The 24,803-nt window shown below is 46.4% G+C and overlaps 1 protein-coding gene across 1 annotated transcript in view; it reads right to left on the bottom strand.

Moving 5' to 3' along the window:
• The window catches only part of Diras2 (DIRAS family GTPase 2), a 30,641-nt gene extending 11,692 nt beyond the window's left edge, over nucleotides 1-18,949 (bottom strand). The window contains exon 1 of the mRNA XM_075969634.1: nucleotides 18,471-18,949. The gene's annotated coding sequence lies outside the window, so the exon portion shown is untranslated. The remainder of the gene's footprint in view (nucleotides 1-18,470) is intronic.
• Nucleotides 18,950-24,803: the final 5,854 nt, after the last annotated feature.

Genomic DNA, 24,803 nt, shown 5'->3' with positions numbered 1-24,803 from the left:
CTAAGAGTCTACGGTTTTAGCTCTTCTTGCTGATCCACAATGAGCTAATTCTCGCATAAGGTATAAGCTGAGTTTCAGGCTGCATTCTCTTCCTTCCGGGTATCCAGCTGTCCCGCCATCATTTGTTCCCACATTTTCCTATTGATAGTGTAGGACCCTTGTTAAAAGTATCTCACCTGGGAGTTAGTGAGATGGCTCAGTGGTTAAGAGTGCTCATTGCTCTTTCAGAGGACCTGAGTTCAGTTACCAGCACTCATGTCGGGCAGCTCACATCCACCTGGGACTCCAGCTCCAAGAGATATTCTGGACCCCATGAGCATGTGTGCATCCTCATACACTCATACACACACATATATACAAATAAAAAAAAATAACTATCATTTGTTGTAGGGAGAGCGGGTCCTTTGTTTCGGCCACCCCACTAAATTTACACCCGAAATAATCACACAGAAACTATATTCATTTAAACACTGCCTGGGCCATTAACTCTAGCCTCCTATTGGCCAACTCTCACATCTTGATTTAACCCATTTCTAATAATCTGTGTTCACCACGAGGTCGTGGCTTACCGGGAAAGATTTAGCATGTCTGACCTGTTGGCTCCATGGCGGCTCTCTCTCTCTGCCATTCTTCCCAGCATTCAGTTCTGTCTACTCTGCCTACCTAAGTGTTGCCCTATCAACAGGTTAAGGCAGTTTCTTTATTCAACCAATGAAAACAAGACATAGACAGAAAAACTTCCTACACCAATCATTCAACTGTAAACACGAGCCTGTGTTTCTGGATTCTCACTTCTACTCCATTGGTTCCTGGGTCTCTGCACACGCTAGTGTCACATTGTTTTGATTTTTGAAACTTTGAGATAAATTTGTGGATGGGGGTATGAGTGTTCCAAGTTCGTTCTCCTGTTTTTAAAGATTGTTTTGAACCACTAAGACCCCTTACCATCTCATGTAAGTAGCTAAGTCAGGCCTCATTCAACCTCTGCCCAACAAGAATATCACTGAGAAGCTTAAGAGTGCTGACATACAATCTCAGGAGGACCTAGCACCCTCCAGATGCCAAGAATGTCTGCAACCAAGCAAGCAAAAGATAAACAAAGCAAAGTGCCAACAAGGGATCTCCACAAACATCTCTCTAAAGCAGGAGAAGAGGACCTAACACCAGCCATTGATGCAGAAACCCAAACCAGAATGAAGCACTGCCTTACACTCTCTCAAAATAACAAAAATAAAAAAGAAAGTAAAAATAATAATAAATGAGGGCTGAAGAAACGGTTCAGCAGTTAAGAGTTAAGAGTGTTTGTTGTTCTTCAAAAGGACATTAGTTCAGTTCGTTACATCCAAATTGGATAGTTCACTACAGCCTGAAACAGCCCCCTCCCACAGGCACCCATACTCAACATGCACATTCCCCACATACACACATGATTTTTTTTTAAAGATGATAACTAATGATGACAAAGATGTAGGAAAACAGAAACATTTTCACCATGATGGTGGAGCTAAAATATGGGGCTACCTCTTTGGAGAAAGCTAAATAGAGAATTATTATGGGATCCAGTAACTCCATTTCACAGAATGTGGGCAGCCAGTTGACCACTGTTCCTCAAATATTTGCAACCACCGTTATTCACAATAGCTGGGAGGTGAACGCCTTTCAAACCTCCCTGGACAATAAATGGATAATAAGCCAGATCCAACACATAATGGAGAAAGAGCACCATCCGGCTTGGGGAAGGAAAGAAACCCCAACAGTGCACACCAACCTAGAGGACAGCAAGAGTAAGATAAATGGGTTACAATGATGCTGGAGCTCAGAAGATGGCTCAGTAGTTCAATGCCCAGTGGCAGTGGTGCACGCCTTTAATCCCAGCACTTGAGAGGCAAGGGAGGCAGATCTCTGTGAGTTTGAGGCTAGCCTGGTCTACAGAGAGAGTTCTAGGACAGCCAGAAATGTTACACAGAGAAACCCAGTCTCAAAAAGCAAAACAAAACAAAACAACAAAAATATCCTTGTGTGATGGCCAACACTTAGGATCCTAGCACTGGGGATGAAAGATGGGAAGAGCCCTGGGGTTTGCTGACCAGCTGCTCTAGCCAAATGGGAGCGCTTCAGGCTAATGGGAGACCCTGTATTAAGACATGAAGTAGACTGTGTCTTCAAAATATGCATGCATGCATGAACCTGCACACACACCAACATGAAAAACACATGCACAGATCCCATGTTTTCATCTGCGATGAAATGTAAGTTATGTTCAAATTTATAGAGACAGGACACAGAATAGGGTTGTGGGGCTAACAGAAGGTGTGGGGTAAGGATGGCATTTTGGCCATGTAAGACGGAGAGTTCCGGCAATGGGATCTGTGTGGTACTGCTGTCCAACAACACAGCTGAATTAATGCTAAACTGTGCACCCGAAATGGTTAATGCAGATTGTATGCTGTGAAGGTTTTCCCAACAATAAAAATATGTAAGACTATATTTGCAAAGTTTTTTCCTAATTCTTTAGCAGAAGTGTCAGTGAAAATGTTGGTACTAGCCAGGCAAACACGCTCCTCCCGTCATTGTATTACACAGTATAAATAGCAGAGGTCTAATCTGGTCTGACAGTCACTTCCTCAATCTAATTTCTCCAGAAGACCAATGAAAACGCATGCCTGTCTCCCGACTTTAATTTGATATTGTTAATGATGGTGAGAAGCTGTGAGTGTGGCCACAACACTTAGTGCCAAGTTCACCCTTTCAAACATTCTGGCTACCAGCTACTGGGAAGCTGTATGCGTTTGGAGGCTTTTGACTCAGACAGCTCACCCCCAATTCTGTAAAGATCACACATTAAAATGATAATACTTACTTTTATACACATATTATTTAAATCAATACCACCTCTGTCTTTATATTTATTTATTACCTGTGCATGCTAAGGGAGACAGTTGTGGTGTGCATGTGGGGGTCAGAGGACAATTCTGGGAGTCAGTTCTCTCCTTTGTCTTGTGGGTTCCTGGGATGGGGCTTAGGTCATCAGACTTGGTGACAAGTGCCTTTCATCTCTGAGGCATCTTTCTCACTTCCATTTTTTTAAATTGTTTAAATGTGGTTACAGGAAGGATGTGGTAGCTCACATCTCTAATCCCAGTATTCAAGAGGTAAAGGCAAGAGGTTCAAGAGTTCAAAACCGGTCTGGGTTATATGACTCTGTCATAGAGAAAGAAATAAGTCAAAAAATACATTTCTAAATGTCCTGCATGACTGGCACGGGACATCTAGGGTCTGCATTGCCCACCTGTCTCTCTCCATCAACTTTAAGCGCATGATGTCCCACGGATCTTCAAGCTTGTGAACACTGGCCTAAGCAGTTGCAAACAAACCCTCCCAGGGTCCTGTTAAACAAACTTATAAAGGGCCAGCAAGTGGTTCAGCAGGTAAAGGCACTTGCTACTGTGCCTGAAGACCCACGTGATGGAGAGAGAAATCACTCCAAGTGTCCGCTGACCTCCATACCTCACTGTGACACACATGAGCACACACACATACACATACAATAAAAAGTAAGTCAAATTAAGTTTTAAAATCCCTAATTAAACTCGACAGGGAGAGAGAGAGAGAGAGAGAGACTAGTAGGGGAAAGGATCATTAGGAGTGGCAGGGGACAAGAGGACAATGGAGGATGAATATGACAAGATATATTATGTACAGGGTCAAATATGTCATAAAGAAGTCCATCAATACACAGGGTTAATATGTGCCTATATAAAAATGACTAAAGCTCAAAAACTTGATCATAAAACGGCAAAGCCACAAACGGCTGGGGGAAATGTTTATTTGCTTGCTGGAGGCAAACATCACACCAGCATGTATACCCGGTGGCTGAGAACTCGTTCTCTGTGTCCTGCAGGAAGAGAGAGGGCAATCACAGCAGTCCAGGAGCAGCATTATTAGAAGTCATCAGGAGGAGGGGTTTACAAAACACTTGGACGAACACACACATGCTTACATGTATCTCAGGTCATCTCTTTGGTACTCTCTAGAATGAGGTTCTTACAATAGCACAGCTCTTGGGGACATGTATTCTTCTCTTGGGATTATTTTTGTGTTTGTGTGTACCTGTTCCTCCTCTCTGCCACCCCTTCTCTTCCCTCTCCTTCTCTTTCTTCTCCTCATCCCTTCTCATCCTCTTCCCCCTCTGTCTCCTCCGCTCTCTTCTTAGACATGGGAGGCTAGTGCACTGGGGCCATCCACCATTATGTAGCTCACTGTCTCAAGACTGGGTTGGGTGCCTAGGAAACACTCCTATTTGTTGGTTATTTGCTGAGAGAATCCACTGTACGCTCAATAAAATCAGTGGCAAGGAGCAAAATAAGAGCAAAGTTCTCTGAAGAAGTCCGTGGAAGAGCAAATTCCCCCAAGATGGCGGTGTTGACTGAAATGAAAGCCACATGTAAGCAGCTTATCATCACGGCAGGAGCAGACTGAGTAAATTCATCGCCTGTGCCACCTTTTTGAGTTACATCATTTGTCATCGTTGTGCCCCTTGTCAGTGTTGCGGTGGAGGAGCTGAATCTGGAAGCGGCTGGCAGTTGCAGGCAGGAAGCCTTTAGGTTTTCATACTTAAGACCTGTGGGGTCAGCAGACCCTAATATGTCATATGAAGATGAGGGTGGCCGTGGAAGCAAGCACTAACATACAGTGGCTTAATGCAGTAACCAAAGGCTTAAGCTATAGCCAAAATTTGGCATGGTGGCTGTGGTGGTCTGAATGAAAATGGACTTTGTTTGGCTCATCTGTTTTCAAGCTTAGTGCTCAGTTGACAAACTATTCTAAAAGGATTAGGAGGTGTGGCCTTGTTGGAGGAGGTGTGTCACTGGGAAGGGGCTTTGCGGTTTAAAAAGCCCATACCAGACCCAGACCTCTCTCTGTCTCTCTGTCTCTGTCTGCCTTTCTGTCTCTGTCTCTCTCTCTCTCTCTCTCTCTCTCTCTCTCTCTCTCTCTCTCTCTCTCTTTCTGCCTGTTGTCTATGGATCTCTGCTCTCAGCTACTGTTCCTGCACCATGCCTGTCTGCTTCCCACCACAATAAGAGAAAACCCTCTGAAAATGTAAGCAAGTCCCCATTTAAAAGTTTCCTTGTATTGGAATTGTCTTGGTCATGGTTCCTTTCACACCAATAAAACAGTAACTAAGACAGTTGTATACACCGGTGATCCCAGCACTTGAAGGAGGAGGCAGGAGGGTCAGAATTTAAAGGCCATCCACAGCTACATGAAGAGTTCCAGGACAGCCTGGGCTACATGAGACTCTGCCTCAAAAATAATAAACTCAATTAAAAATCATTATCTTCTTTGAGAAACCAATCATGATGGGGAAAGAGCATCCTGAGAAGACGTATATGAGCACATATGGTACCTGAACATACATGGTACATGAGCATACATAGCAGCCTCACAGGTGTCCTTCAACATTCATGGGGTCAGTGGTCATAGATTACACCAACCTGAGATCAAAAATGTCCAAAAAAAAGATGTATTGGTTTATGACCCCAGGAATCAAACCTAGGACTTCATGCTTGCAGGCAAGCACTCTACCAAATGAACTTGTCCCCATCCCTTCCAGGTACTATTTAAAAATATTAACTTCATACCAAACTTTCATTTTTTTCCTCATTACATAGATTTGTATTGTCTTAGGTGTCATGAGGATCCCAGAGATATAACATAGGAAGGTTATATAGAGATTATATGCTAATATCATCCCATCTTATGTAAGAAACTTGAGCACTGGCAGAGAATGTCCCAGAGCTTTCAGGAGCAAAGAAGGAGGATGAGGAGAAAGAGGAGCAGGGAACAAAGGGAGGAAGAAGGAAGGGAGAGAGAGACAGAGGGAGGAAGGGAGGGAAAAAGGAGGGATGGGGAGAGAAATAGAGGGAGGAAGGGAAGGAGAAAAGGAGGGATGGAGAGAGGGGGGAGGGAGGGAGGGAGGGACGGAGGGAGGGAGAGAGAGAGAGAGAGAGAGAGAGAGAGAGAGAGAGAGAGAGAAGAACTTCTATCCTCTGGGCCAGTGAGATTGCTCAGCTGCCAAGCACTGACCTGAATTCCATCCCTTAAGCCTACATGGTAGAAGAAAACCAATACCCCAAAGCTACACCCTGTACATGTTCATGTGCAAACACTCACACACACAAAACATAGGTAGATAGGTAGGTAGGTAGGTAGATAGATGATAGATAGATAGATAGATAGATAGATAGATAGATAGATAGATAGATAGATACAGATGTAATAAGAATTAAAACGCTCCTATCTGCACAATTAAAAGCTTGAAAATCCAATTGTTACACAACACTTCCACATGGAAGGTCTCCATCAGTGTGGGTCCATTTGATTAAGACAAGTCAATGTAACATGCCCCATCCAGTCCAAGAACATATGGTATGATAGAATAAGCAGGATGCTTGGGCAATGTTCCAAGAGAGGTGATGTGGAGGGGACGGGACCTGTCCAGCACTGAGCAGCAGGTGCAGACACAGGCAGGGGCTGAGGGACTCTGGAAACAAAGGGGAGCCTTCCTATGGATAAAGTATATATAGTCAGCAAAGGCACAGACAGGAACAAACAGGTCCTATGGAGACTCGAGGGAGTGGGCTAGGTATCAGGCGTGATCTGAACTGAATGGGAAGCCACCAGGTAGCTCATACAGGGAAGCCACAGCATTCCACTTCCATCAAAACAACCACTGTGAAGACCCAGCAGGAGGGCAGGCCTAGAGACAGGAGCCTAGCTATAAGATGCCAGCAATTCCAGTGCATTCTGAGAACAGCTCCTCCAGGATGGGGAAGAATAGAGAAGGATGGGAAGATGAGTTCTGCATCCCTAACCAGGACTTCCTCCCTCCTTCCCTCACTTCTTCCCTCCCTCCCTCCCTTCCTCCCCAGCCCTAGTTACTCATTGGCTCTCCACCACAGCACAGGTGGATGCCTTCATGGACTCAAACACCACCCCTATGCCAACAACTGCCAACTTCACAACCTACGGCCAGGACCTTCCTCCTAGACTGTAGACATGACTTCCCTGACTCCTCCAAGAGCATTGCATCTGGGCAAAGCTGAGTTCCCCCACAGCCATGCGAGACTCCCCTGCAGCATCCTTATCTCAGGTACCATCAGCAGGATCCTTCCGATTACCCAGGACAAACACCCTGGCGTCTTCCTTACCCCCACATGCCCCCAGACTTCACACCAACTCCATCAGCAACACCCTCAGGTGATACCACCCACAGGTCGCTCTCCACTGCCACTGCCAGTTCTCCAAGCTTCTATATCTAGTACCAGCCTTTCTGAAGCTGTCGCCCAGGTGGCTAATTCCCCATGGCCCTAGCTCATTTCTTCCCAGCCACACAAGTTTCCACCGCTCCTGGTCACACCAAGCATGCTCCTCTCTCAGGACCTTTCTATTGGGTAGTCCTCTCCCCAGACCACTGTTTCTCTAGTCATCTATGGGGCTCCCATCCTGACCTCCCACAGGCTCAAACATCAGCCTTCTCAACCAGAATGTCTCTAGCCAAGCTGCCTCTATTTACAGCCAAATGGTGGTTTGTGGCTTCCTCTTTCTCAAAGCTGGAGCAAAGGGGCCTTCTTGGCTCCCTGCACTGTTTCCTTGTTTTGAAGTTTGTTTCTACCTCTGCTTTTAAAAAGCTATCCATGGTTGTTTGTTTTTTTTTTATCTGATCCATTCATTGCTGCTGCTGGACCCCCAGGGGTGAGAATTGAGAGCCCACGGGAAGTGTGTACAAACAGTCTGTTCAGGGCATGAATGAATCTACGCTATGCTTCTAAGGAACAAACTGAGAAGGGTTGGACTAATCAGCCGACTGTGGGAGACAGTCCCTGGGCACGGAGTTCTACCCTAGTGCCCGTGTTTTCTACTCTGGCACCTTTCATACTGTGGTATGTGGTAATGGGTTTTGGTGACTTGGTGCCCCCCTTCAGACTTCTTTTTTTTAAAGTATTTGTATGTCTGTGCACAAGTGCTGATGCCCTTGGAGGCACTGGAGTCCCCTGGAGCTGGAGTCACAAGCAGTTGTGAACTGCCCAATGTGGGTGCTGGGACCCAAGCTGGGGTCACCTTAAGATCAGTGTATGCTGGTAGTTGCAGAGCCATCCCTCCAGCCCCATGAGTGGATCTCTCTAGTGAGCCCTAAGCTACAATAGCAGGGGATTAGGTCATTGCCACCATAGCAAGACAGTGGAGCTGCTGCTCTGGTCCTACCCATGGCTCTCTGTTGAAAAATCATCTCAGCTGGTTCAAGGCTGCACATTCTGCTGGGAGGGGGTAGTGTGAGCCTTTCAGATGATAGGGGGAGAGCTACTGTCAGCAAGGGGAGGCCACACAAAAGGATACCAGAAGAAAGCACAGCCAGCATCACCGGGCTACCCAAGGACAGTGGGCTGCTCTTGCAGAGAGCCTTGGTATTCTGCAGAGGGACAAAGCAGGCCTGAAGCAAGGGAAGTGCAGACTAAATCAACAGAAAACAGTAGGGCATCAACAGCAACTAGTGATGGGCAGAGGGGCACCATTAAGAGGTAAAGTACAGGCTATGCAGGTTTGAGAAACCAAGCCCAAGTCCTGGAATCCACACAAATATGCCGCAGTGGTACCGGGTTAAAGCTTATAATCCTAGCACTGGGGAGGTAGAGACAGGCAGATCCATGGAGCCTATTAGCCAGCCAGCCTAGCTGAATCAGCAGGTTCCAAGTCCAGTGAGAGACCCTTCCCATAAAACAAGGGATATTGACTCCAGAGGAATGACACCTGAGTTTGACTTCTTATTGCCATATGAACGCCCACCAGCCCATATATGAACATGTATACACACCTACAGATACACCCATTCTCCCTACCCCACACACACCCAGCAAGAGTCTGAGGGTGACCCAGCACCAATGGCCTCATTCTCCAGATAAAGGAAGTGAGACTGAGGATGGGGTGTTTCAACTCAAGTTCAACATGCAGGGGCTAAGAAAGAAGACCCAGTATCCTAGAGGACCAGAAAGATGAGGTCTGAGAGCTGAGGAAACGTGCTATTCATTATTAATATCCAGATATTAGCTGCAGAGTCTTCACTCATGGAATGCCACACCCAGGCATGGTCAGGACAGCAAATCCAGGAAGCCTTGAAAACCAGTGGAGGCCTGCAGCCCCTGAGCATGGGGCCCTGGGTTCCAACACTCCCCATGACACGGCCAAGCAGCTTTCAAGTCTGTATCACATGCAACTGAGAAAAGCAATCCTATGACAGCTGAGCATCCTTTGACTCACCAAAGGCATTGTAGGTGCTTCGCTGAAAACCCATACCAAGAGGCGAGCAGAACACACCTACACTGTTGTGTAGTGGCTGAGCTGACACACTAAGGTGTGTGTGTGGGGGGGGGGGGGAATCACAGGTTACACCTGCATCCTGGGATAGCTCCCATTTCAGTCCAGCCAGAGATAAGAGTTCCTGCTTAGTCTAGTGAGGAAAAGCCAGGCCACCAGACATTGAGGTCAGGCTGCCTTGGGCTCTGTGCATCTCAGGAAGGAGGAATGAAATGATAAGATGATATTGAGTGTTCCTAGCAGAGGGATAATAGGGGAAAGAAAGCATCACTCTACAGGGAATCCTTGGTCTGAGGTCTGATAAGTCTCTAGACCAGTAATTTTCAACCTGTGGGTCATGACCCCAAGGGATCACATATCAGTTATCCTGCATATCAGATATTTACATTAGGGTTCCTAACAGTAGCAAAATTACAGTTAATAAAGTTGCAACGAATTAATTTTATGGTCAGGGTCACCACAACATGAGGAACTGTATTAAAGGGTTGCAGCACTAGGAAGGTTGAGAACCTCTGCTCTAGACCCTTCTGGAAAGGTAACAAGGAAGGTGTGTTTGTGTACATAGGGTGGAGATCTGTGTGTCTGTATATGCACATGCATTTATAGTACGTGTGCGGCTGGGTGTATGGTTGAAAAGAAAGGCTGATAATCTCTCTGTGTTTCTCTCTCTCTGTCTCTCTCTGTCTCTCTCTGTCTCTCTCTCTCTCTCTCTCTCTCTCTCTCTCTCTCTGTGTGTGTGTGTGTGTGTGTGTGTGTGTGTGTGTGTGTAAACAACTTCAAGTGTCAGTCCCGACCTTCCTCCTTTGTTTGAGCTGGGGTCTCTTTGCTGTTCACCCCTTCATTAGCTGGTCTGAGAGCATCTGGAAATTCTCCCATCCTCCCGTCTTCTTGTAGGAACATTGGTACTATAGGCGTGTGCTACCATGATGCTTTCAAGTGGGTTCTGAGGATCTGAACTCAGGTCTTCATGCTTGCATGAGAGCTTTCCCACTGAGACATATTACTAGTCCCAGGCACATACTTTCTATGAGTTTCCACAGTGCTAGGTTTGGGTCCCTTTGGCAGTCTCAGGGCTGTCTTTACCCTAAAGCTTGACTTGTATTTTCATTAAGAAGTCTCAGGGAGGCTAGAACTCGTCTAAAAGACGGAAATCACAAAAGAGTAAATTTTCAGAATGTCACTATCTAAACATCTCAAAACATTACCGATACAAAAATGACACTACTCATCATTAGGAAAGCAAACCGCGTAAGACAAACGAACTCCATCGTCTTCCCAGACTGCACAGAGCAGGTTCACTGCTTCACACGGATTCAAACTGGCAACTTGCTCAGTTGCCAGAAGCACTCTCTTCCAAGTGTGTAAGAGAGGAGGAAATCTTTAGCTGCAAGCTAATGTCTTGGGCAGACACTTAGGCCTAGAACCATGGTGAGGGAACAATCCAGGGGTCCACAGTTGGAGGGAGAGATCAACCAGAGGTAGGGAGTTAGAGAGACGAAACTATGCCCTCTGTCCAGGCTGTCTGTCCAGTTCTAGCCTACCATCTGTCCAGTACTGGTCTCCTGAGATTGCAGTTTGCTCACTATAAGCTGTTCAGAAGTCCATGGTGTTGGAAGTCTTTTATTCCATCAATAACCATTTTTATATAAATATTTCATCTTTAAAACCATACCTGTGGAGAAAAATCTCTTATGCATGGTACTGCTATGGTTAAAGGACATAGCCAATCTTAACCTTAGTACATTTTCACTTTCCAATCCAAAATCACTGCCAGTTTCTCTGCTTTCTCACCTCCCATGGGATGTGAACGCTGATTCCTCAAGTTTGCCTGCTGCGGTATGTTGTCAAATTCTTTGTTTCTTTCTGGTGGTTCAAAATACCTGCGTTTGACTCTGACAGAGAACATCTTTTCACGTTAAAAGTTCTTGTTCTCTGTTCAGATACCTCCTAGTACACAAGGAGACTATACTATTATCCTTTGTGTTTTGAAGTAGGTCTCTGGGAGTTTGAAGCCAGCCTGGTCTACACAAAGTTCCTCTCAAATGTCTCATGGCCAAACAGGGTCACCAGCATCTAGATTTTGAATCAGACCTGCTGATTGAAGTACTGAAACCAGCAATTTAGGGTTTTTTGTCTGTTTGTCTGTCTGTCTGCCTGCCTGTCTGGCTACCTGTTTATTTTTCTTTTGCAATTCTGAGGATCAAGCCCAGAGTTCTTGCCTGTCAGCTAATGGCTGTATCACTAAACTACACTTCAGCTCCAGTCTTAGGGCTGTGAGCTCCACAAACCCCTCAAGGGATTCTGATGAGTCTAAGCCACGAAAACCACCCAATTAAGAAATCAGGTTAACTGAAATAGGTTGTGAATTCTATTTGCTGATGCTGTTTCTATTTGGGCAAAAATGCAGAATATGCGTTGTCTTGGTTTGAGGTTGCATTGCTGCGAAGAGACACCATGACTATGGCAACTCTTGTAAGCAAATATTTAAGTTGGGCTTGCTTATAGTTCAGAGGTCCGGCCCATTATCATCCTGGTGGGGAGAATGGCGGCATGCAGGTGGACACGGTACTGATTGCATCTTGATCACAGTAAGTAAAGTTTGAGCAAACGAGACCTCAAAGTCCGCCCCTACAGTGACACAGTTCCTCCAACAAGGTCATGCTCACTCCAACAAAGCCACATCTCTTAATAGTGCCACTCCCTGTGAGATTATGGGGGCCAGTTCCATTCAAACCATCACATGTATGAATCCAACTTAGCAAATCTTCTCTTTTTAGTATCTCAGGTTAGAAAAATCCTCCCTGCTCTCAGGTTATTACACTCTCTCCCATATTTACATTTGCTTCTGTTTAGATATCTGTTCCAATGACACAATTTATCCCCCCCCATCAAAATTGCTGAATTTACTACACGCACAAACAGGATTCAGACAAGCATTCAAAGGACACAAGAACAGGGAGGTAACTCCCTATCCCCTCCCTATTCTTTCCATGTGAACCCGCCTGGGAAAATCAAAACACCAAACAAAATGCTTGCTTGGCCATCACGATAATGTAGGTGATTTAGGAGCTTTACAAATCTAGGTCACCCAGCCATTTCCACCAGCCGGTAATTCCACGCTCCTCTTTGCACCTACCTCACTACCATGGTCATGCAGGGCTCGTGAGGGGCATACATGTTTTCTTTCCATTCACTGTTCTCAATTAAAATTTAAGTGCATGTGTGTGTGTAGGGGGGTGTATATACATGCTCATATGTGCACGGTTGCACTTGGGTGTGCACAGAAGTGAGATAAGCATCACCCTCAGAAATGCTATCCAGTCCTTTGACACAAGGTCTCCCACTGGCCTGGTACCCACGTATTTGACTAGAAGGGCTGTCCAGTGAGTCCCAGGCATCCTCTTGTCTCTATCTCCTCAGCACTGAGATCACAAACTCACGCCACCACACTGCATATTTACTCACCTGCGTTTGAGCCCCTGAAGGTGATGCAAGCACCTCCCCGACGAAGCCATCTCCCTAGCTCATCCTTTTAAATTTTTAATTAAATTTGTTTTAATTTTACATATAATTGACAGATACAAACACACACAAATAATTGATGTAGCATGTTGAGTGTTGATACCTGAAAATGTCATGTATCAGGCTAAGCATCTCCCTCTCCTCAGACATTGTTTTAGGGTGAGAACTAACTTTGCACGTCAGTTCTCCTTGCTTGTTGAGATGGGCAGTTTGCTATTGCTATCTGAGATTGTTGTTGGGCCATGGCACTCCTTGCTCCTATCAGTGAGCAAGAACCCACTCCTCCCCATCTTCTCTCCTCTGCTTTCTAGTATCTGGTAACCACCAGTGAAGCTCAAAGAGGTCCTAAGAGAGAGGGCAAAGGTCAAGACAAAGAAGTGAGATGCTTGGACAACTATTAAGCATGGGGAGGGCAGTGATAGATATCTCTCTTCAAGTCTCGGGGAACCGTTTCATTGATGAGAAGAGGAAGGCAACCTACTGACCTCGGATGTGTATAGTTAGTGTAGTTGGGGCTAGGTGGTCACACTGGAAAAGGGAGTCCATGCTTATGAAGGTTCTGCCTTGAGCTGGGATGTCCTCAAGGATTAGATTTGAATGCCACAGAGAGCTGGATGACTTTGCCTTGGATGCAGAGGCATGGGTTCTGACCGTCTTCTCTCAGATCAGCCCCCAAACCCAAAAGTTCCAAAGCTGCTACAATAAGAAGCCAGCTGAAGTTCAAGCCCAGCATCAAACACACACACACAAACACCTGGAAATCTAAGGGCCACAGGTAGGAAGCTTCCTCCTCCCTAAAGAATTCTTAAATCTTTGATGTATGACTGACCCTACTCCTCTGGAAACATTGAAGAAGGAAGTGTTGTATGTCTGTTTATGAGAGAGTGTGTACAGGTGGGTAATTGGGTAGGTGGCTATATGTGTGTGTGGTTGTATGAAGATATGCAGGTATGTAGATATGTGGGTAGGGTGTTGGGGTATGGATGTATGGGTGTGCAGGAGTGTGGGTATGGATATGCAGGTAGATGGGTGTGTGGACATATGGAAATATGAATGTGTGGGTGTGTGGATTATGGTATGTGGTTGTGTAGGTATGTGGTTGTGTTAATATGTGGATGTGTGGGTGTTTGGACATGTGGAAATATGGGTATGTGGGGGGGTTGTAGATATGTGGGTATATGAGTGTGTGGGAATGTGGCTATATGGGCATATGAGTGTATGGGTATATAGGTGTGTGGTATATGGATATGTGGGTGTGGGGATGTGTGAGTTGTGGTTTTGTGGGTGTGTGGATATATGGATATGTGGGTATTGGGTTTGTGTAAGTGTTTGGATGTGTGTGTTTATGGATGTGTGTGTGTGTGTTTGTGAGTACATGGGTGTGCAGGGTATATGACTGTTCATGTGTGGGTGAGTGGACATGTGGATAATCATTGTATAAAGCCCTAATGGAAGGTTCCTGAGTTTTTCCATTTTCAAAGAAAAATAATTCTTTTCCAGACATTAACTAGCTTTGGAATTTTTTTGCCTGAAGTTTTTTGACACAAATGCTGCTCTCTTTCAAAGTCTTCCATTAGGAATTCTGAGCAGGAGATCCCAGGGGCACCAGTAGGTGCCTCTCCAGTCCTGACTGGCCTGCCGAATCACATTGAAACCTTTGCGTTCAGGTCATTCGCGACGCTGTTTCAAGCTGCAGGCAGGTTCCGAGAGTCAAGTGTAGAGAGCTACATTTCACACGAACCTTATCTAATGACGTCAAAATAAGCATATTTAAACACTGATAATACTCATATTGGTGGTAAATAGCACCCAAAGATCAGAGACACCGTATCGAGTCACACAGCAAACCACTGCCTGTTCAACGTGCATGAATTTAGCAAAGAGTTTGCTGGTTCTTCCTCAGTAGAGGCACTAAATAGGAAGCTTGGCTGAAGCAAACCCAGGACAGTTTAAGTACCTCCTAGGACAGAGCTGGTGCCTATCCCTGGCTTCTGCAATAAAGACCTCTAGTCTCCAGGAAGATTGGATGCAGACAGCTAATTCTCATAGGATCATGGCAATTATTTGAGCTGGTCCTCTTTATTTACTGGCAGAGAAGTACACAGAGGGCTGAGCAGACAGCTCAGTCAGTACAGTGCTGTTCTGCGAACAGAACCTGAGTTTGATGCCCAGTGTTCATAAAAAGCTAGAACATGGCACACATTTGTAATCCCAATGATGAAGAAGTGGAAATGCATGGAGCCTTGGGGCTAGGCGGCAAGCTAGTCTAATCAAATAATGCGTTCCAGATTCAATGAGAGACGCTGTCCCAAAATAATAAGAACTCCTGGAACGGTCCTCTAGCCTCCACATATACGTGTTAGGAGGTCAGAGGACAATATGTAAGAGTTGGTTCTCTCCTCCCACCATGTGAATCCCAGGGTTGACCTCTGGTCAATAGGCTTGGTGGCAGGCACCCTTACCCACTAAGCCATTCCATTGGCCTCTGCTAGCTTTTACTAGCCACTGGTCACACTGAGTAGCTGATCTGTATTGCGATGCCCTTGAGGATCTAAGATTTATCATGGGGAAATAAAAGAAGGAAAAAATATTGGTGCTTCATGCTGACTAAACCTTTAATTGGTTAGTTTTAACATGTAAGATACTAAATCTGAAAATATCAAAATTGATTTCACCTGCTCCTTTTTTCTCTTCTGGTGTGACTAACAATGCAATTTGAATCCCGCATGTTAGCACTCCCGGTTCCACGTCCATTGGACAGCACTGATTTTCAGGGAAGCATTTGCTGCCCCAGGGAGAGGACTGTAAGGAATCTTTTCAGAACTTGCCAGAAGCAACAGAAAAGAAAAGAGAGAAGACATCCGTTCCCGTCTCTTCAAGAACTTTTCACCAAGTCACGGAAGAGACACTTGCCTGCCACGTAATTAAAAACTAAAGCGCTATTTAAAAGCAATGAGATAACATTACGTTGATGCCTAACTATGTGTGCAGGCATTCGTAAATTTAACTTTTAAAAGAGCCCCAGGGTCTGAAGAGATGGCTCAGTCAGTATGGCTCAAGTGTAGGAAGAAAGAAAACCTGAATTCAGATCCGTGGCACCCACATAAAAAAGCCAGGGACAGCAGTTAGTGTTTGTAATCCAGGAGACAGAGTCAGGAGGGTCCTCGAGGCTCACTGCCAGCAACTTAATCAATCAGTGAGCTCCAAGTTCAGTCAGAGACTCTGCCTCAAAAAACAAGTCAGAGTGCCACCAAAGAAGCCCCTCGACAGTGATCTCCGGTCATCACTCTAATGAATGTACACGCACGCGTTTGCACATGTACCCCCCACAGGTGCTCACCCCTTGCACACAAACACACAGACAGGGGACCAGGAAGGAGAGAAGGAAAGAAGGAAGGAGGGAGGGAGGGAAGGAAGGCGAGAGAGAACATCAGCAATTTTGACAACATGGAAATTATCATCTTCATTTTTTGAAATGTTCCCTGGAGAAATCATTACCCAAATCAATTAATGCCATAGAAATCAGTTTAGTCCTGAAAAGACATCTGTCCCTGGCCAATGTGCCCCTGCCAGAAGAACAGACGATCAATAGAGATACTGACGCTCCTGTGAGAGGGAGGACAGGACACTGGCTGACTGTGCTGAAAAGTCAACGCCGAGTACTTTCGACAGGCGAGTGGCAGAGCCTTCCCACCAGGGGTGACCAGATGCTCTCTTTGACAAATGGAAATTCTCTGCTGCAAAAGCATACTGCATTTATCTTGGACATGTGATGCTTTTTGTCTAAACCCATCAACTGCTTTCAACGTGCCAGCCATCCCTTAACTGTTGAGGATGAGCAATAAAGGTTTGACTACGAGAGGCAAAATTTCTTTCTTTATGAAACAAGCCCCATTATTTCAGAGAGTTGGGTTGTTCCATCTGATGTCCTGCCATTTGTGATGAGAATAAGTCGTTTCTAGTGAAATACAGAATTACGTGTGCTGGCGAGGCTGGAACACATATGTGAAGCTGGTAGCAAGGTCCCCATCTGCCATTCTCAGGCCGAAATAGTTCTGTTGGCAAGGCTGGTTGCTAGCCAGCTGCTGGAGTCCCCAGCATGCCTTTCAACTTGTGTGTCCCAGACCTCAGGAGCATCCCTACTAAAGCAATCACAACATAAGCTTCTAGAGGTTTCTGAATAAGCCCTGCAGATTGGTTTCCAGCACAAGAAAACTGAGCAGTGAGCAGAGATTCTGAGCCTGGCTACTCAGCAGCTAGCCCTCGCTCTCTCCATCCCTGGCCTGTGCTCTCCTGGGGACAGCCACGAAATACCACGGCCTCAGTCAAATGGGCCTCCACTCTGAGGCATCTTCTGTTTCTCAGATAAATTGGGGATGGGGGACGTGGGGTTGTTGTGTCTTCTTGTGTCCCAGCTCAGGGGCCTCTCGAATATAAAGGACTAGCACAGATAAAACTGAACAGTCTGCAATCGCAGGCAACAGCAATAAAAAAGTATGATTCCCATACAAATTAGTTAAATTTATTCTAATTTTATCCTCCTCTTTTCTCTCCCGCCCACTCCACCTCCTCGAATCCAAATGCCAGTGGGAAAGAGCACATTTGGGATGATTTGAGATGTAAAATACTTCAGCTCTTTTATTGTTACTTACAAAATATCCCTTTAAAATAAGATTTTATGGGTTTTTTTTTTAAGCAAATCATAAAACTTCTGCTAGGATAAACCAGCATGCCTGGGGGCCAATTTAAAGGTAACCCAAGGACCAGAACATGAAATAAATCCCTAAGCAAGGCGGGCTGTGCACGAATTCCTCCACTCAAGTTACACTGTGTTCCACCTTTGGAAGCATGGAACAACTGAGGCGCGGGGTGTTCAGTGCCAAAGACTCCCCCAACCCCAAAGAATCTGAACTGGGACGTGAAACTGCACAACAGGGTGAAGTCCAACCCCTAGGCAGCCATCTGTCATTGTCCTCTGATGGAGACCCACATTCTTACACCTAGCCTTGCCTGGGCTCCCAGTTTCCCACCGGGAGCAGAAAGGGAGTCCCGTGGATATCCCAAGCCTGATCTTTAAAATGGGAAAGGAGACGCTGAGGCGGGTCTCTTTCCGGAGCATTAAGTCTAGAGGCCGGGTTCCAAGCATGAGGAATCCCCCAGCGGTCTCTTCTCGACTCAGAAAGCTTCTTTCTCTTGCTGTCTCTCTTTCCGTGACTTTTCCTAAATCGACGGGATCCACTTCCGCATTCATGACAATGCCTGCAGTCGAAGGATTTTCCCAACCGCAACTCATATTAGGACGGGATCCCTAATCTGTGTAAAACCCAGAGGTTTTGCTCTTTCAAAGCAATGTTATGTTCATTCTAATATTCTCCCAACAGAGCTACGGCTTCGTGCTCACCCCTCCCCTCCCCTCCTGGAGGATGCAGGATAAGGCTGGATGGTCCCCCTCTCCCAGTTCTGGGATGCATACTGTTCTTCAGCCCCGAAGAGTAATCTGGCTCCCGGGACTTGCAAAAAAGCGCCCGGCACCCGCGAGCTGCATCCAGCTCCAGCTGAGAGCCGAGGTCGCTTACCTGGGGAGAGCCCGCTCAGCGCGGCTAGTCTCCAGGCGCAGCTCCGGGACCCGCTGAGCGCGGCGCGATGCAGTGGCTGCTGAGGCGGAGCGCGCGCTGCTCCCGGGTGATGACGCTGTCAGCTGCCCTGCGCCCCGCACCGCCCCTGTGCACCGCCCAGAGTACAGCACGCCCCTTGCAAAACCCAGAGCCCTGCACCTCCAGTGCAACGCCCAGTGCAATGCCCAGTGCAACGTCCTGTGCCCTACTCTGCCCCTCACTGCCTTGTGCACCCGCCCCGGCTCTGCACAGCCTTGCAACCACCAGCACAGTGTCACTGCCGTGCACCGTCAGTACACATGCCTGGCTCTGCGCAGTCCTCCCACGCGGTGCTCTCTTGCTCTGGCCTCCCGCCTCCGGCTCCGCCCTCCTCAAGCTCTGGCTTTGGAGTAGCACGGTCGCTGCGGTGGCCACTGGGGCTCCAATGGCGCCTGCTTTTCGCCAAGAGCCTTCAGCTGCCCTCTACCGACAGTTTGTGGAATAGATGGCAAGAAACTGGAATTTTCTGAAAATTCAATGACTCAGAAGCATTTCGTTGACAGGACATTGAATTCTTCTGTTTTAAACTGTGCGCCCACCCTAGGGCAGTTACTCTCTACCACACTATAAGCCTTAGTTTGTCGCTAGATAGCCTCTTACTTTCTGTTCCTGTAGCTATGACAAAAGCAGCCTCAGGAGAAATGGGTTTGTTCTGGCTCAGAGATCACGTCAGAGAAGGCAGGACAGCAAACGCCTTAAGCATCTGATTCCCATCACATCCGTAACCAGGACTTAGGGGTGTGGAGGATGCTGCTGCCCAGATCGATGTGTATAGCTCAGGGTCCCCTGCTCAGGGAATGGTATGGCCCACAGTTAGGCCCTTGAACATCAGTTAAGTAAACAAGATAATCTTCCCACCCTCATGCCTGAAGTCTCTCTCCCAGGTGAGTCTGGATCCTGTCAACTTGATGACACTAATCATTTGGCAATCTGTCACGGAGAGGTCCCAAGAAATATCCTGCCAACCATGCCGCGTGAATTAATGCACTCTGTGACAGGAAGCCTTTTTCACCCTTACTTTGTCCTTAGTGGGCGGTAAGAGGACTACAAAACTAGAATGGTTCTCCTCCAAGTTTCGCTTAGCTTTTAGAGTCTGTAAACTATGACTTTTCTGTTTAGTAAGTCTCTGGGGTCCTGTAATTTCAGATGACATTGTCCCTTGAAGTTGATTTTCAAAGTCAATCTCTGCCCTGCTAGTCACAGGAAACAGGTGTTTATAAAAATCTTACCTAAAGTGTGTTTTCACCATTTGTAGTTAAGAAAACATCTTTTTTGTTCCTGAGATTAGCCTGATTCTGGCCTTGAAGCTGTGGCCACTAAAATATGAAGAGAGCAGACCACGTTTTAACAGAGCCATTGGAGAGTAGCCTCCACAAATACAGCCCTCCTTCAGTTATGTCTGTGAGCAGGGTGTCCACTACAGAGCTTGGTGAACAGTCACCTGAGCGTGATCCCGTCCCAGAGTTGTGGAGTCAGAAACAGGATCCCTGTGCAGCCATCCTAGACAAATAGGTGGGTTCTAGTCGATGAGAGACCTTCTCTACAACAGCAACAAAAACGTTTGACACCAGAGGTACAAAACTCGTGGTTGATCTCTGATCTTTACATGCATTTACACACATGTACACCCTCTTGTGTACAGGAAAGAAGGATGGAAGGGAGGGAGGGAGGGAGGGAGGGAGGGAGGGAGGGAGGGAGGAAGACACATGTACACTCTCTTGTGCACAGGAAGGAAGGGAGGGAGGGAGGGAGGGAGGGAGGGAGGGAGGGAGGGAGGGAGGAAGGAAGGAAGACACATGTACACTCTCTTGTGCACAGGAAGGAAGGGAGGGAGGAATGGAGGGAGGGAGGGAGGGAGGGAGGGAGGGAGGGAGGGAGGGAGGGAGGGAGGGAGGACAGACAGACACTGGGGAAAGTGACCCAGAGGAGGGAATCCATATGTAGACAGACTGATGCTGAATCTAAAATCTGAAAGAACACCCAGGCTAACAAGTCAGGTTGCTGCTTGCCATGACAACCAAAATGTAGGTTATCAGGTTAGAAGATGAAATGAGGCCTGAGATGTAAACAAGAGAGTTAAAATACCAAAGAGGGAAACACTGTAGGACAAAGCCTATTCCACTCCCGAAGTGGAGCAGGGATCTCTTTGTAGGACTTGACCATTGGAAATCACCATTCCCTCTGAGAACCTGACATAGGAGACCCAGATGTTCTAGCTAGAGGATAGGCTAAGGAATCCGAAATCCCAGCACAGCACAATTGAGAGCCTTTGCTGTGAAGGTTGCCAACATAGCAACTGTACAGAGAAGAGTGTTCAAACAGCAGCAAACCATGCACCATGCCCAAACCTACATGCCCATGAATGCAGCCTTCAGCTGTTCTCAGATACTTCCGGAGACCTTAAATGGGTAAACCTTTATTGACAGTAGAAGACCCTGACTTCCCTGCAATGCTGTGACCTAGGCCTTTACCCTACCTACAGGGATCCCATCCAATACCTAGGACCCCTCCTGTGATCTTATTTGAACTCCTTAGTAAACCTTGAGGTTAACTTTAGAAGGCACCAAAAGCAACTGCAAAGTCACTCCGTAATGACTCTCTCCTGGGCAGCCCACCCTAGTGCTCCGGAGTGGGCCTCACTCCTTCCCTACGTGTCTCCATGCCCACTAACTCCTGTTCTTAAATTTGCTGAAAATGCTTAACAAACAAACTAATCCCCAGCTCTGCTTCCTAATGGCTTGTCCTGAAATTCTTTCCTGCAGGGAAGTCAAGAATTGGGATTGACGTCATAAAGGGCCAGGGAACTGAGGATGGGAGTGAGCTTCAGGCAGTGTGGAGCAGAGCAGTGTCTCCCCCTACTGCTCCTGACTCTGTTACATCCCCTGATGTCCCTCTATGGGTCTGTCCCATTTGCTTTCCCTTGTCTGTCTGTATATTCCCAAACATTGGGGGCAACTGTAAATACCTATTAAAACAGACTCCAGCCCAGCAGCATAAGTTAAAAAAAAAAGAGGCATATGTTACCAAAGCAAATCTAAACCATCACACCATATCACTCCAAAGTTCTTTCAAATAACATGACCCCACCTCAAAACTTCAGCCTTAGAATCTTCTTTTAATTGAGACACCTCACTCCCAAAACTGTTCATGCTTGTGAGAGGAGAAGCTTTCAACCAAGGCTTCTGAATACTAGGAAGCATCAGAATTATTGGAGAGAGGAGGGAGTCTGCTAAATGCCTTGAACACAGAGTCTTTGGTTTGATTAAATCTGAAACAGGATTCCTGGTAATGGGGCTGGGGCTTACAGCAGAGCTCTAGGTAAGGGATACCCAACCATGTGCAGAGCCAGATAACAGATGATGGTGGGCTGTTCAATGCTGGGGAGTGTAGGTGGAGGCTGTTCATTTGTTTCTGGACACCAGACCCTAAATAATCACACAGAAACTGTATTAATTACAACACTGTTTGGTCAATAGCTTAAGCATATTTCTAGCTAGCTCTTAGATCTTAAATTAACCCATTCCTATTATTTTATACTTTATCACAAGGCTTGTGGTTTACCAGCAAGATTTCAGGCCATCTGTCTCCTTCAGCAGCTACCTGGCATCTCTTTTATTCCATCTACTTTCTCCCAGGATTCAGTGTAGATTTTTCACCCTGCCCTATTCTGCCTTGCTGTAGGCCTAAGCATCTTCTTTATTCATTAACCAATAAAAGCAACACATATACAGAAGGACTTCCCACATTATCTCCCCCTTTCTGTCTAAATATAAAAGAAGGTTTTAACTTTAACATAGTAAAATCACATGTACAAAACAGTTATCAAGCAAGAATTGTAGTTAACAATATTTATATCTATGTCATCTTTTACCATAACTAAGAAAAACTATTATTATAACTATTTTTCAACTCCCTCAAAGACCCCAGCAGGATATAATATTACCTAAGTTAACAGGAAGTGCATTGTAAGCAACCTTCAAAACTCTAGAAGGAGCTAAGTTCAGAGAGGGAAATGATGGAGGTGGGTCATCTGTCTATCTGTTGCTTTCATTGGTTAATTAATAAAGAAACTGCTTGGCCTTTGATAGGACAGCAGCTTAGATAGGTGGAGTAGACAGAACTAAATGCTGGGAGAAAGAAGACAGACAGACACTATAGCTCTCCTCTCCAAGATGGACATAGGTTAAGATCTTTCCTGGTAAGCCACCTCGTGGTGCTACACAGATTACTAAATATGGGTTAAAGCAAGATGTGAGAATTAGCCAGTAAGAGGCTAGAGCTAATGGGCCAGGCAGTGTTTAAAAGAATAGTTTCCGTGTAATTATTCTGGGGCTAAGCTAGCCGGTGGCTGGGAGCTGGGCGGCGGGAAGCGGCCCCCAGCTCTCTCAACACCTCACTCCATGGCAAGTGTAAACCGGCATAGCTTGTCAATCCAGTGTCTATAATTTTGAGAAAACCCTGCCCTTTTTTACTGCCTTACTGCAGGGCTCTTGGGTATATTTTAAAAGAGGCTTCATACCTCCTCCGCATTTTGCTCTTAGAACTTGGGACTGTGCAAGCTTACCCTTGGCCAATGCTCATGTTAACAGAAGGCATAGTTTCTCCCCACAACCAAACATGCATGGTTTGAAGGAAGGAGGACTCTAGGCAGGTGTAGACCCTTTCAGACATCTAGGCTGATGAAGGCCTCATCTGAGCCATCTCTGCCCCACTATCGCCCTCTGCTGGGTCATCTTTGGGTTCTGCACAAACTAGACCTCTCAAGGCTATGTAGAAACCTGCTTCTCTACTGATCTATATGAAGGCTATCAACTCACCCGAGGCAGGACCTGAGTCCACAGTGTACTGCTAAGCAGCCAGCAAGAAGTGATTCCAATGGGGGGGGGGGGAGTAGTGGTGCATTAAAATGTTGAAAACAAGAGAGCCATGGCTGTTTAAAGAGAACACTTGAGGTTAATGAGAGAATGCACCTCTGATGCTGTTCTCCTCTGATGGCATTCTTTGGAGTTTGCCCTCTTTTCATGGTTTTTTCAGGGATAGCAGCCTCAGGAACTGTGGGAAACTGTTAGAAATGTACATGCAAGGCTCCTGCTGAGGCTGAGTGCTCACCACACCACACGTGCAAAGAAAGTCCCATCCCAGCAATACAGAAACTGAACACGGAGGTTCACCTATGTCATCCCAGCACTTGAGAGGTAGAGGCAGGAGAATCAGGAGTTCAAGGTAAGTTTGGGTTACATACTGAGTTTGAAGCCAGCTCCGTGCTTCAGGAGATCCTGGAGATCAGTGGGGGGTGGGGTAAGCAGGAAGGAAGAAAGGGAGTGAGGGAGGGAAGGAAGGAGGGAGGGAACAGGGAGGGAAAAAGGAAGGAAGACAGGTGAGAACCCTCCAGCTTCACCTTAGATACACTGAAACCGATGCTCTGCAGCTCGGTGCAACATTGTTATTTAGCAAACAATCCAAGAGCTCCTGACACACAGCAGAATTTTAAACACATTGCACAAAAATTTGTCTTTTCAGAACGTTATCCCCCTGCAGATAACATATCTCCCCAAAAATTGTTGCAAGGTACCATCTTGAGGGAATGTACTCAGGGCAGCAACTTACTCACACCCCAGCAATGTGTCTGGCAGGAAGAACTCAGCAGATTCTCGCAGCATCACAGTGGTTGGCAGCTGTCCCTGCAGCCCTTCCTGCTAAGGTTCCATCGCATATGGATGGAGGAGTCTGCTCAAAAAATGTCGCAGCTCTTCGAACTCCTAGATGCGCCCAGGTGCCCCTTTGCCTGGAGTGACTGTGTCAATATTCATAGCCAGGGAGGAGCCAGACCTCACAAGCTAACTAACGCCTGGGCTCTGCATAGCAGAGAGCTCAGGACACTGGGGGACAGACATAAATGCTTCCTCCAGATGGAGAGAAGAAATCAGGGTACTCTTTGAGTTTCATCTGCAAGCTCCCCAGCTCCACAACATGAACTCTGGAATGGGGCTGGCCATCCGGATCTGGCCCATGGTGTGGAAAAGGAGTCACTTCTGCAAAAGTGTTTTCCTCCTTTGCTTTTGTGATATAATCTCGGGCAAAGTGCCTTTCCTTGGCAGGGGACAATACCCAGAAAAGCGACATTCTTCTACATAAAGACCCTAGTGCTGAGGGACGCAAGTTCAGTCTTGAATGGCAGATGTTGCACCCACAACCTCTGTCAAGCGTGACTTGTAGTGGACAATGGCTACAGATGAATGGTTTCTGAGGTGGGTC

Source organism: Microtus pennsylvanicus, chromosome 4, assembly GCF_037038515.1.
Source record: "Microtus pennsylvanicus isolate mMicPen1 chromosome 4, mMicPen1.hap1, whole genome shotgun sequence".
Taxonomy (NCBI): Eukaryota; Metazoa; Chordata; class Mammalia; order Rodentia; family Cricetidae; genus Microtus; species Microtus pennsylvanicus.
This window is presented reverse-complemented; position numbering and strand designations above follow the sequence as displayed.